General features: G+C 36.4%; 1 non-coding gene across 1 annotated transcript; it reads left to right on the top strand.

The window, feature by feature from the left end:
- The first annotated feature begins 13,644 nt into the window (after positions 1 to 13,644).
- Positions 13,645 to 13,718, top strand: trnat-agu (transfer RNA threonine (anticodon AGU)). Its single transcript has one exon. It is a non-coding gene; the product is annotated as a tRNA-Thr (tRNA).
- The last annotated feature ends 227 nt before the right edge of the window (positions 13,719 to 13,945 follow it).

Raw genomic sequence — 13,945 nt, 5'->3', positions numbered from 1 at the left:
GTGGCGCATTTTGAGCAACAATGTATGGCATAATAATTTGGCAGTGATTCAATATACTTGTCTGTACCTGGAAGTGAAAATTATCACTAGAGGATAAAACCATTTGAAGTGTATAATGACAGAGTAATTCAAAATAAAAAAAGTGCTTTTCCCAAAATTATTACAACACTAAGGTAATAATTAAATGGTTGAGTGTTACACTTTTATTAGAACTGTTTGTTAGATGAGAAAGATTTTGAGACAAAAGACACTTATGACAAAGCACACAAACAATAAAATTAGCAACACTCTAAAAGAGTGATGTCACACAATGACAAATTTCATATGTCTACGTGAGCTTCATATCACTTTATCACATTCATTTCCTTTCCATGTAATTATTAAACTATTTTTAGTTTATGTACACAGCAATTCCTAAATTAGCACCATTCCATATCATAAATGGAAAAGTCCACAAATGCAGACCCCAGTGAGATCGCCCACCTATTTCACATTACAGACAAACATGGGAACTCACTTTGGCTGATGACTCATTGTAACCATATGAGCCAAAAACCAAGGGGATTTTGGAAAATCCATCAACTTAAGCCACATTCTAGAGCAAACACAGAATCCTTTTATGCCGTTTACAACTATGACATCTCTTCAGTTTTACTAGCTCATTACAGTGTTTAAGGTCTATAATATACAGCATACTGTAAGTCTAACATTACTTTTGTCAGCAGTAAAAACAATTTGTGTCTAGGAAAAAAGCAGTTCTGAATCTACTCATATTTGTTTCCAGTACTTACCCAAATATACAGTACACACATTAAATTACAGTACATTATACATGTTTGTCCATAACTGTTAATAGCTGGAATATTAATAAGTAGTATGATGTACATCTGAGGGACACAGTGGTTAGTGGTTAGTACATTTGCCTTGCAGCTTTGGGGTTGGGGGTTTGATTCCCATCTCCGCCTTGTGTGCGTGGAGTTTGCATGTTCACTCCATGCTTCGGGGGTTCCCTCCAGATTCTCTGGTTTCCTCCTGGAGTCCAAAGACATGTGTTTTAGGCTGAATTCTCTCTGAATTACACTACGGCAAATCATCTCTGAATTGTCCGTAGTGTGTGAATGTGTGTGTGATTGTGCCTTGCAATAGGTTAGCACCCTGTCCAGGGTGTCCACTGCCCCGATAGGCTCTAGGCTCACCGCGACCGTGTAAGATAAGCGGTACAGAAAACAACAATCAGACAACAAAATAATGTATCTGAAGAGACAAAATCATGATTTTAATATTACAACGATTTATCTCCTGTTGATTTTTAACCCAAATAGAACCTTGTAACCAGTGTCGGCACCATGAGGGGGCCGAAGGGGGCCCGGTCTGGCCACCTAGGTCACTGTGCCCCCTCACTTCTGGTAAGCCCTCCACCCCAGCCCCTCAATGCGATTTCAACTGCTGGGACTCAGCACCACACCACTGTGCCCTCTTCTTGAAATATAAATAATTAACTAAATATTTTTTTTGAACAATTTTGTAAATTAATTTAGTTTTACCATGGATACTGATTATGAATAAAGAGTAAAAGTTGACTAAAAAAATACTTGACGTCACCAGCTGCCACCACCTTAATTACCCAGGGAGGTCCAGGAAAGGAGTCTGATCAAACACACGGCATCCACAATTATAAAGAAAATATATGGTACTTTATTAACATTTAATTCTTTAAAATTATTATTATTATTTTAGTGAGGTGGGCGAGGTAGGTCCCCCCAGTGACACATCGAGGCCGTCTCATTCCGAATGCCCTGGCGCTGACCCTGCTTGTAACACTAAGTTCACAAAATGCTGTCAGCCATAAGGAATTGAAACTATGAACATCACTCAGATGAATGTTACAACAGAACCTGGCTGCTATACAATATGAACTTCTTTTATAATTTGAACACAATTTCAGAAAGTATCTACTCAAAGAAAATAAATAATGTTAATGAGTTTAAAGATGTGAGGATCTTTAAAAATGTGAATAAAATTAAACTGAAATATATGTTTCTGGAAATGTGTGTACTGCAAGCACAACTGTCTACACACAAGGTCCACTTATAGGCACTTAAATAGACTGATTGAAAATAATCACAAGATCAAGGTTGAGTCAGAATATTTTTGTTAAAATCATAATTAGACTACATGATCTCATGAAAATTGTTACATTTCACATATTACTTTAGCAGTCAATCAATATGACTGAAAATACTGCCCAAACAATGTTTATTGCTCCAACAACTCTCTTTGACAAATAAAAAAAATATTAGCCCAACATGCCTTGCTTGATCAGACCTCAAGGAACACTCAGCGCAAGTATCTCAGAGGTGTGTATTCTCTTGTGTTACAACACACACAGTTTAAATGTAGTTTAAATGTAGCTGTAACTTTCCAGTTCTCAAAAGGCCTATTCACAGTTGTTCTTAAATACACTAGTCCAGTGACATGAGGAGTTCAGACAGTTACCATTTTTTATTTGCTTTAATTTTTTTTTTTTTAAAACTTTTGATCCTATGTGACATAGTGACATCAGCGAACAGTTAAGTTCTACTGAATTACCAAATTAAACGGTGATAATACACAACAATGCAATAGTCATTTATGTAATTGATATTGGGTAAGAAATAATAAGCAAAAACTAAAGTGAAAGAAAGCAGAAGTAGTGTGGGTGTGTGTCCAAGCTTATGAAAGAGAGCAGGAACTCCCTTCTGTGTGCAAGGGACAATGTGCACTCCATCAGACCTCTGACCGCAACAGTGAATGTGACAGAAGAAAAGAGCTGTGTCAACTGATGATGACTCTACACTTCCATTTTTAGTGAAAACACACCACAAAGTTAAAAAAAATTTTTTAAATCTGGAACCCAATACAAATGTGTTTTACGCAAAAATCTGTAGATTTATAAAATGCATAAATGGGTCCTTGATTAAACTTTGAAAAATATTCATTAAATCTACTGCATATTCAATCTCACAAAAGGACTCAAAATCTCCCATAACCATTCCCCAAACATAAAATTGAAGCTTCTAATGTGTGATTAGTGTCAAGAGATAGACTAATGCTAGGACATGTACCTACAGTAAAATCAGCAATTATTCACATGGGACCTTGGGCCAATACAGTCAGCACCTAGTAAGACCGAATTGCTCTGTAATTTCTCAGTAATTCCAAAGTTTCTTAATGCTTAATCAGATTTAAAGCAGGCAGTTATTGTCAAAACATTCAGCACAGGATGTGACCAGTGGAGCAAAAGAATGGAAAAAGAGGAAAAACATCTCATGAGTCTTCCACTCAGGAACAAAGAATGTTCTTGGAAATGATTATCTTAGCTTGAAGATAGTGAGAGTGATTAAAAATATACAGAGTTCAGGAAAACAGACAAATCAGAATTGTATAGAACACATTAGTGCATGTTTCACATTTTCTTTGAAAGGTGTTCAACCAAACAACAGTGAGAGGAAGGTGTGAAGTAGTTGTTAAGACTAAACAGTGTCTGTTACTATGAGAATGAAATGTGCAGACCATGTCACTTTCACAGATTTTAGCAAGGTAAACATATCATGGCAGTTTTATGCAATATACATATGCAAAAGAAATATTTCTGTTGTCTCATATGAATATAATGCTCCTACCATATTGATCCGTATATTTATAATCCTCAGTCTTATAAATATAACTTTTGGAAGCTGTGGGTTGGATGTTAACTCTGGCAAGATGTTTCAGAGATGGTACTATTGTACATGGTGCATCTTTAACAAACTATTGTTTTAAATCAGATAAACTAAACAGTACAAATCAAAAAGTCAAATTCTGGTTTAGGAAGTAATTTCTTCAAGATATCAACACCAATTTTGAACTCACTGAAGTATAACAAGGCTACATTTGTTTAATATACTTTCATTTACTTGTTGTTTCATTGACTTTCATCTAATGGCACATGACTGGTGTTCACCCATCTCCTAATGTGGTGTAAAAAGATTAGTTCAGCAACCAAGAAAGTGTAATAAAGGTTTTTATATGGGTGGCTGGATGTCCTAAAGGGTACAGATTGTATGCACATGTTTTGTGGTTGCAGTGACTAAAGCAAGAGGTTGCACATACTGTAAACTGAAGTCCATATCTCTCCCTCAGCTACACGTAGTACATGAACACACCAGACCTTAGACAGTCAGTTGGTGTGAGTAACACATTACATCTACTTTTTTGTTCTGTGTTGAATGCAGTTTTAGAGAACCTGTTATTTATATATACAGTTCTTTTTCATGTAAGATATTCAGGTAACTTTCAGTTCATTATCAGTGGAACTTATTCAGCACATGAAGTTACATTGCATAAGGAAAAAAAAACATTTCTCTACTCTGAGAATACTACGATTAGAGATATATTCTGTGCCAACATAAATATTTACATGTTTTGTCTGCACTGTGGTTCCCAGACCTCAAAAGTTTGAAATGAACTGGAGTGTGTAAACTCATTATGAGAGAGAGAGAGAGTGTGTGTGTGTGTGTGTGTGTGTGTGTGTGTGTGTGTGTGTGTGTGTGTGTGTGTGTGTGTGTGTGTGTGTGTGTGTGTGTGTGTGTGTGTGTGTGTGCGTGCGTGCGTGCGTGCGTGTGTTGCCCTGTAATCCCAATAAGGGTGTGTTCCCAGGATAGGCACCGGATCTCTGCAGCACTGACCAGGAAAAAGAGGTTACAGGAAAATAATTAAGTGAATGTAAACTCAATATTGTAGGTTTGCATCTGGATTATAATGATATAATAATTTAAGTTGTTTCTGATTAACCTGATTATGCCTACTTTTACTTGTGATTCGCATGTTTATGTGAATTGGACACTTTGTTGTTTGAGTTGAACCAAGCAGGAGCCACACCTAGTTCCGCTAATATAATCTATCCGTCTTTGTCTTCAATCAAAATCTAGGCTCCTATTTGACTGGAATGAAAAACTGCAGCCACACCAGCCCTTTGTGGATATGTTTGGACACCTCTTTATAAGGTATTGCAACACTTTTGAGTATTTTTCCAACACATATGACTACATAAGCATCCAGTATTGGCTAGCATTAAACATAATGATTAGGTTTAAAAAAAAAAAACAACAAAAAAAAAAAACAACCTTGCTACCATTCCCTCTAATCAAAGCAAAGTCAGTTGCACACATGTGTCATTACTTTCCACTACATAGCAGTTAAATGCAATAGACAATATACACAAACATACCTGGTCAGTAATAGGTTTTTGTTGATGGAACTGTTTTGGAAGAGTACTCCAGCAGATTGAATGAAATGGAAAAGAATTAGTTAATGAGGCAATAGTTTAAAAGAGAATAGCTTCAAACGAAAGCTGAATTCCTTCACTTAACTCTCATAGCCCTAAAGGCCCTAAAGGCTTGAGAAACTAACAAAACCTTGTGGTACTTTCCTTTTGCACATGTGTTGGTCTCTGTGCACAGGCCGAACAACTTCCAGACAGTTACATAACATCCTTTGCTCTGTGTTGTCTAGACATGCACCTTGAAGACACATCTGAGCCAAGATACACACCCTGTCCACAAATACAAAATACCTGTGGAGACATTTCCTGTATGAACCAGATCTAACAGCATTAGAGCATTGTTTCATAATTAATTTTAACACAGTTTTTAATGAAGTGCTAGGTGATCAGTCAGTACATTTACATGGACAACAATAATCCGATATTAACCCGATTAAGACAATACTCTGATTAAGAAACTACCATGTAAACAGCGATTATGGATTATCTTAATCCAGCTAAAGTCATACTCGAAGTAAACACAAATCGAATTAAGACATGTGGAGTATTCCTATTTTAGTCGCATTATCGAATTGCATTACAGACATGTACACACCTTAATCACACTATTAACATCATGTGGGAGTTTTCACCGCATTTTGCAACAGGATACATACACTCACGGCAGTGCTCTACGGTTTGACGGCAAACAAGAGGGCATGGCTGCGTCCGAAACTGCGTATTTACCTACTATATATGTAGGTGAAATACACGTATTACAGCTACTAAATAGTAGTATACTACTATATAGTAGGTAAGTACGCAGTCATCTATTTGCACGTATAGCATGACAAATAATTAACTGCACTTGAAGCTTTCGTAAAATTAAAAATAAAACACCCAAAACTGTATACGGTACCATAACGAAGACAAACTGTATGCTGATGCGTGAAATTCTGGAGAGAACGTTGGGCAGCGTGGCGTGGGGATGTAATGACGTGTGCTGTTTATCGATCTATGTTCTATAACATGAAAGGAATATTCTAAAAGCAACTCATGTAAACACCTTAATCAGAATATTGTCTTATTCAGAATAAGGTCAATAATTAGATTATTGCTGTCCATGTAAACGTGGTCAGAGGGGTTTGTGTGTATGTGTGTGTGTGTGTGTGTGTGTGTGTGTGTTTCCTGACAACGGGCTAGCATTGCCAAAAGCACATCCATGCCACCTCCATGTCCTTGCATAATAAATATCACCCTGTCATGGTTTGAGGTGCTTAACTAAATATTCAATCTTTTGATTTTCTCTCGGGCTGAGAAAAAATAAATTTAGTTTCTTTCCTCAGACTTAAGTGGGGATAAAAGGTTTGGAATTGATCTGTTTCTAGCACACACACAGCCAAGTATCTCACATATTTGTTATGTTTCTCAGAATAAAAACTGATTAAGAGAGATATTCATAAGCTTTTACCACAGCAACAAAAAAAATTTCCACCACAATGAGTAAATAAGACACAATTAAAGTTTGCTAAAATAAATCACCTAAATGCTTCATTCCAAATGAACTGTTGTGGCATGAAGTAGACAGAGAAAAATAGAGCCATTAAGTAAAGTAGCAATAAAATAGGTTTAAGTGTCCAAAGTACAAAGTAGAACATATCATATAACAAATTAAATATGAGTAATGAATAAATTCTGGACCATGATAAAAACTGTTGCTCTTTAGCTCCAAAAAAAAGCGCAATTGTTTTTACATTGCAATCATTGACACTGTCCAACAACTAATTCACATAAGACAATGTCCAATGTGAAAGCAGTCTGCAGGAAGAACTTCTGATATCAGCCCTTCTACACCATGTTTGGATCAACCTATAGCTGAAAGTACTCTTCAGATCAATATGTGCCATGAATTGAGTGGGAGACACAGTGGGAGAACTGTCCTTAATAGTATTTCATTTAAACGCTTCATCGCCACTTACATTTATTGTATTACTGGATAAGCAGACATGCTTATCCAGAACCTTTGTACCAAAAAACATGTTGTATTTTTCCTTGCATGTTGCCCAGTAAACAATGACTATTGACTCATAATCAGCCAATCTGTGATTTGTAAGCATTCTAAATGTGTGCACTACTCAAATGCGTGCTCAGATTTGCCAGTTTCCAAGGGTGATGCTTCTACAAACACACTGTGTTATGACTGTCTAATGCGAATGGTATTCCTTCAGATGCTTCATGCCCTGCTGTGAAACAAACTATAAACAAAGAGGACACCATGTAACGGCTCCAAACTTAAGGGCTTCCTGAGTTAAGGAAAATTTGAATATCCTCATACAACACAACAAAGCGTCCCAGGGCCATTTATAGAACATATTAGATCATGTCTAATAAATGTAAACATAGCATGAATTCGGGTATATTGGGACATCAGGTCAATTCGGACATTTTAATATAGCATTTATTTAATGTTTAATATAGATTTAATGTTGCATTTATTTTCTGGCCAGATAAGTTAAAGTCAAAACTCACATCACTAAGCTTTTGCAGTGGAACTACTTGATAGAAATAACATGATATAACTAATTCATGTGACATCATATAAGGGGGTGTGGTGACCATCACACCATATAATGTCTTTTATAGTTATGCCCAAAAAGTTCTTCTTTGCTCTCATCAAACCATAACACATTTTGCTACATGGTTTTGGGTGATGTAGGCAGGCTTGAATTTATTTTATTTATTTATAAATTTTTTATGAGAAAGCCCTTCTGTCCATCCATCCTACCCCATAGCCCAGACATGAAGAATATAATGCAGGGAGTGACCAGTAGTTACAGGATATTTCTGGAGCACCTTTAATCATTCAGCAGCCTCAATGATATGTTTTCGTCTAGTGCGTTTGGCAATTTTGGATGGAAGTCCTGTTCGTTGTAAAGTCACTGTGGTGCCCATTTTCATCATTGTAAACCTGAACACATTTACTCTTATTCATTTTCATTTATGACACAGTTTTCTCTCATACTTTTCCATGTGTTTTCTCTATCCTGTGAGTCATTAGTCCATATATTCCAGCTTATATAGCAGCAGTTCCACAAGACAGATACAGTATTGCACAGAAAAGCTTTCAAGAAACAGAGCTCATGTTAACTTATGGTAGCATCAATCCAATACTTATTAATTTGTGATTTATTGTCAAATAGTGCATGTTTCTGGAACAGCATTCCTTTTAACCAGCCACTAGTATATGACGTCATCTGTGTGTGTCTCCTATTGCTCACATTCCTGAGCTGGTTAAATTCTCTTAAAATGTATCATCTTCCAGAATGTATCAAATTCCTATTCAGCTTTGCATTCCATTCTTTCTTTGTTCATTTTCTATATACTTCTGTGTTTTGGGGGTAATTTTAAACAAAATGTGCAACTACATTATGCTTTATCTCTCTGGAAAACAGCATGTTCTGGAGCGAACTTTTTGAAGGGTCCAGCAGCTAACTTTAGGTAATTACACATACTAAATAAATACTTGTTTGGGTGTAAATTGTTATCTGCATTTAACATAATTTCATTGTAAGTGTAATGTCATTTTATTTTTAATTTTATTAACTGAATGCAGAGCTACACAATAATTTTTCTGTCTAGAATCTGACTGGTGTGTGGGGAAAATTTAAGCAGCTCAGAAGTAGGAGGGAACTGAGGCACAGGCTGATGACATTAGTGGTAGTGGTTAGATAAAAGGAATGTTCCAGGATTGTTCCAGGAACAACAAATGGAAGTTGAACCAGACCAGTAGAATGTCTTACTTAAGGAAACCACGTTCACCAGTATGAGTCAACTACTATTTAAATTTGAAAGTCCTGCATATTTTCTTATCTCATTTTGGGGTCTGAAGATGGATTCCTTCAATGACTGTGTCAGTCATTATGTGTGTCAAATTTACCTACAAATGTTTTGATCTAAATTATACTGTGATTGCAATAGAGAAACAAAGCTACAGTAACACCAATTTCAATCCAATTTCAAAATAAACCATGTTTCACAAGACACCATTTGTGAAAACTATGTCATATATATGAGCAGTCATGCATAGAAGACAATCTCATTCAAGTTTTCAACACAAAACGCATTTCCTTGAAATGTTATTATTCTTTATTACTCTAAATTTGCCTAATCAAGCTCTTGTATTAGATTTAAGTAGGACAATTAAGAGTTGAAACTCTGACAGATGTTTATTTCCCTTTTAATTCATTCAGCAAAATAATATCTGCTTAAAAACAGGTGATGATGCTATTTTCCACAGCTCCACGGCTAAAGACAATTTTAATTTCCTGTGCCATGAGCCTAATTTCCTGTGTTGACATGATTAGAGAATTTATTCAAGGAAACTTATTCCAGTAAATCTCAATGAGATCATTTAGAGGTGTGGAAATATCTATTGCTCAACTGCATCCATTCCAGGAAGAAAAGCAAGACAGAAAGAAATAAAGAAAGTAAAAACAGTAACATATTTCTTTTTGATTTAAGACCACAATCATTGGTGTGGTTTGAAAGTGGTTTTACAGGAAGCTCCCATGTGATTAGTAATGCTTGAATTTCAGACTCCATCACATCTTGAACATTTACATCTCCAATGTTGTTTATGGCATACATATATTTTATTATGCGTCATTAGACAAAGAATAGTGGCTGACATAATGGGGCCAACATTTTATTTCAAGGTTTGCTATTACTTCTCCTACATATGATTTGAGATGATTTGACCTGTTCCAGTCTGAGATTAAGGAGATTTGCGAGATTAAAATGCTTTCAAGAGGAAAAATATAGTTACACACACAAACACACACACACACACATTCTTGACTGCTTCTCTCCCTCTTGATAGAGGCTACATCAATAACAATCACCATCTATTAACATTGTAGTTAAACTTCAATAAATATGTTGCAATTAAAGACTATGGAATTAGAAAATATAAGTAAGAAATATGTACAGTATAAGTGAACTGAGAAATGTTTACTGGAAAACATTTCCCTTTATTTGACTAGAAAAACAGCCTGGATATTAATGGAAAAGGGTTATCTGAATCATTCTGATTAGGTGCACAACATATGAGTAGAAGGCAATCTTTAAATACAAAGATTCACGTATTTGGAAGAACTTAATAATACATACATACATACATACATACATACATACCTACATACAAGTTATTCTGACTCATCATGAAGCATTTCTGTCCTGATAGGAGTAGTCTCTTTCAGGATGACAATGCCCCATTCACAGGACATTAGGGCTGACTGAATGGTCTGATGAAGATGAAAATTATGTAAATCATATGCCATGGTCTTCACAGTCACCAGATCTCAACCCAATTGAACACCAGTGGAAGGTTTTAGAAGATGAAGTGTTAGTCATCACTCTCCACCACTATCATCAAAACACCCATAAAGGGAATATATTTTAGAAGAATGGAGTTCATCCCTCCAGTTTAGTTTCAGATACTTGTAGAATTTATGCGAAGGCGCACTGAAGCTGGCAGCTTGTAGTGGCCCAACACCATAGTAAGATACTAATATACAGGCACATGCCACATTAATTTAGTGCTGGATCATTCCACACATCTGAATCGGCTACTTTAAAGTTGTAATGATGCAATGAATCTCATAATGTTACATTCCTTTGTTGGTCTTGTTCATCAAAATGCCAGAAATCTAAGAAAAATACTCAGAATATAAATATACAGAGCAGTTATACTGTAAAATGTAGGTCTCTAATATTTAATGATGTCAAGATACCATTGTCACCTCTTCACCACTCCACACCTTTCAGAATCCTTGAAATATGATTTCTTTTGATCCAGTACAGACATGCTGTAAATGATTAAACTCCTAAAAGGCCCAAGGCAGTTTAAGCTTACATCATCATGAATCCCCCAAACCTACCAAAAGCCTGGACTTCAGTGGGTTCCTTATAATTGAAAGTTACTTACATATATGGAAAGCTTTGGAACCATGAGTCAGATTTTATTTTAGCACATCTGTGTGGGCTTTAGATATAGAGTTTAATGGTGTGTGTCTGTGTGTCTGTGTGCGTGTGTGTGTGTTTGTGTACACTTTGTAGGGTGTAACCATTAAGAGTTAGATAGTGGTAGAGAAATGTGGAGTACACAGTATTGTGAAAAACCATGCTGTAATGATAATGGCTGACTTAACTGTGTTAGCTAGTCATGATTAGCGTTCATCAGTAAAGTGTACACATCCAAGGATTTCTATCAAACTATCACAACTTTTCATTGTTTTGAATAGTGTCAAGTGGGACACAATGTGTCATAATTATTCATTTTAGTCACTTTGATTTACACAAAGGGACTGCTGACAACGAAAACGATGGACTTCCAAAGATTTCTGCCAGATATGAAGAACTGAACTCTTGGTGAGATTGCCTGTGCTGCGGGGCTGGTCGTGTTCTCTGCCAGTGTGAGTTACTGCGTTTACTGCTGCTTGCAGTGAGGAAGCGCTCCTCCTGACCGGACTCAGCCTCCTCTCGGTAGGAGGAGCTTCAGCTTCAGCTGTTAAAGGCTTTAATAACTATAACAGTATAATTGATTTGGGTGATAGGGATAGGAGGTTTTAGAGAGTTTAATCATGACACCTGTACCTGTTTTTATTTAGAAAAAAAACTCTACTTGCTAACCCCAAAGTATCATTTGTGTTTGGGGAAACTCTGGTCTAACAATAACTACACTGCTAACAAACCTGGCTACTTAGCTTGGTAGCTAACATTTAGATAAATGTTGTACTGAGCAGAGCTAAACTTAAAATGAGTAGCTGGTAATATATTCTCCTTTCTTATTAATGCTTGGACATAAATTATACGATTTAATAGTTAGCTGAATGCTGGTGCACTTGAAAACATGGCTATACACATTTTAAGGGATCAACACAATGCAATATTGATCCTAATGTTACTAACTAATAAACTTGGCTATTGGTTTTAAATGGACGATAGAAAATATTAGTTGTTACTGAAGTTGTAATTCTGAGACACATAAAACTAATTTATTGCAGAGCTTGAGAATGTGCTGGAAGAGACAGTAGATACTGACTCTGTCCTCCAGGTATGTGTCAGTTAAAAAAAAGTGTATGTAAAGTACATTTTATTAAAGCTACAGTACTGAACATTTGCCTCTCTATCACCATCTCTGTTTGAAACATAAAACTGAAAGTTACTTGCGGAGTTATTTTATTTATTTTATTTTATTTTTTACATGGGTTGAGTTTCAGCACTGCTCCGCCGCACGGATGAATCTGATGGTCTGAGGTATACATATGGGTTATTATATTAGCTCCAATACTTGTCAATGGAGGTGGCGGCACGGTTTTCTTGGAGTAGAGGTGAGTTGCTCTCTCTCATAGCTAGCAGAAAATAAGTGCCACACTGAACATAGCAAAAAAAAAAAAGGAAACTGGATACCTAGCTGAATCAAGTGAACAGGTGTGATAATGTTAGCTAGCTACCTATTGAGCCACTGTTCAGCAGAAAAAAAAAGCCACCTCTGAATCAGTCTTCAATCCCTCCAGATCTCAGAGTTGTCACCACCTCTCAAAAGCCATGCTGATATTTATTCTCATTTTAACACAAGCTCTGTCACTTTCCCTTTTTTACTGCAGGCTCTCTGCAGTTTGAGGTTTCTTGGTTTTGGCAACAACTGATTCCCCAGATGTCGACGATGACTGCCGTTTAGAACTGTCTAGATTAAAAGCAGCCATCTAGATGACAAGTTTAAACTCCAAGAAACTGTTGTAAGAACAAGCTACAAACACTCCATCACCCTCAGCACCCACACACACGATATAGTAGCCGGCTCTTCTTCTTTCTGTTTACGGATGTGACGTAACCACACAGAGACGAATGGCAACAAACTGACATTTCCCGCAAAACAGCTCAATTTATAAATCATTATTATAAGCTTGCCGTTGTGAATCAGGGTAAGGTAAGGAGATAGTTTTGAACACTGATTTTTTTCATGTACTTGCACAATAATTGATTTTTGTTCATTTTTCATTAAAAAAAAAGTTCCATACTGCAGCTTTAAATGCAACATTAAAAATATATTTTCCAACCTAGTGACTGCATCCACTAACAGACAAAGCCTGAACAACATTTTTAATTACAATGTTGCAGTCACCATGTGGCTGAGAAGAGAACAACAGAATAATAGACCCACCCTTGGTAGCACACTTAGTCTGACTGTGCATTACAATATATATTTATCGTTTAAAAGTTCTATATTAACTTTTGATCTACTAGAAAGTCGTGGCGCGTGACGTGTGTTCATGATTACTCCGTTTTAAACGTCTCCACGTGGCGCCATGGCTTAGTTGGTTAAAGCGCCTGTCTAGTAAACAGGAGATCCTGGGTTCGAATCCCAGCGGTACCTTTTCAGTAGCACAGCTCTTGTCACTTACTTGTCCCATGTCCTGTAATGAAAATGACATTAATTAGCAGTCACTTTCGACACCATTATTGGATTCTTCCGTCACATTAGTAGACAGCGTTAGTTGTTTACTCACATCCCAGAATGCTTTCCTAAGGTTAGCTTTTGGTTCCACTTTGGCTCTTTTTGGAACCATTTCATAACGTTCTGGGAACGTTGAAGTTTTGATA

This window comes from Ictalurus furcatus, chromosome 7, assembly GCF_023375685.1.
Source record: "Ictalurus furcatus strain D&B chromosome 7, Billie_1.0, whole genome shotgun sequence".
Lineage (NCBI taxonomy): Eukaryota > Metazoa > Chordata > Actinopteri > Siluriformes > Ictaluridae > Ictalurus > Ictalurus furcatus.
This window is presented reverse-complemented; position numbering and strand designations above follow the sequence as displayed.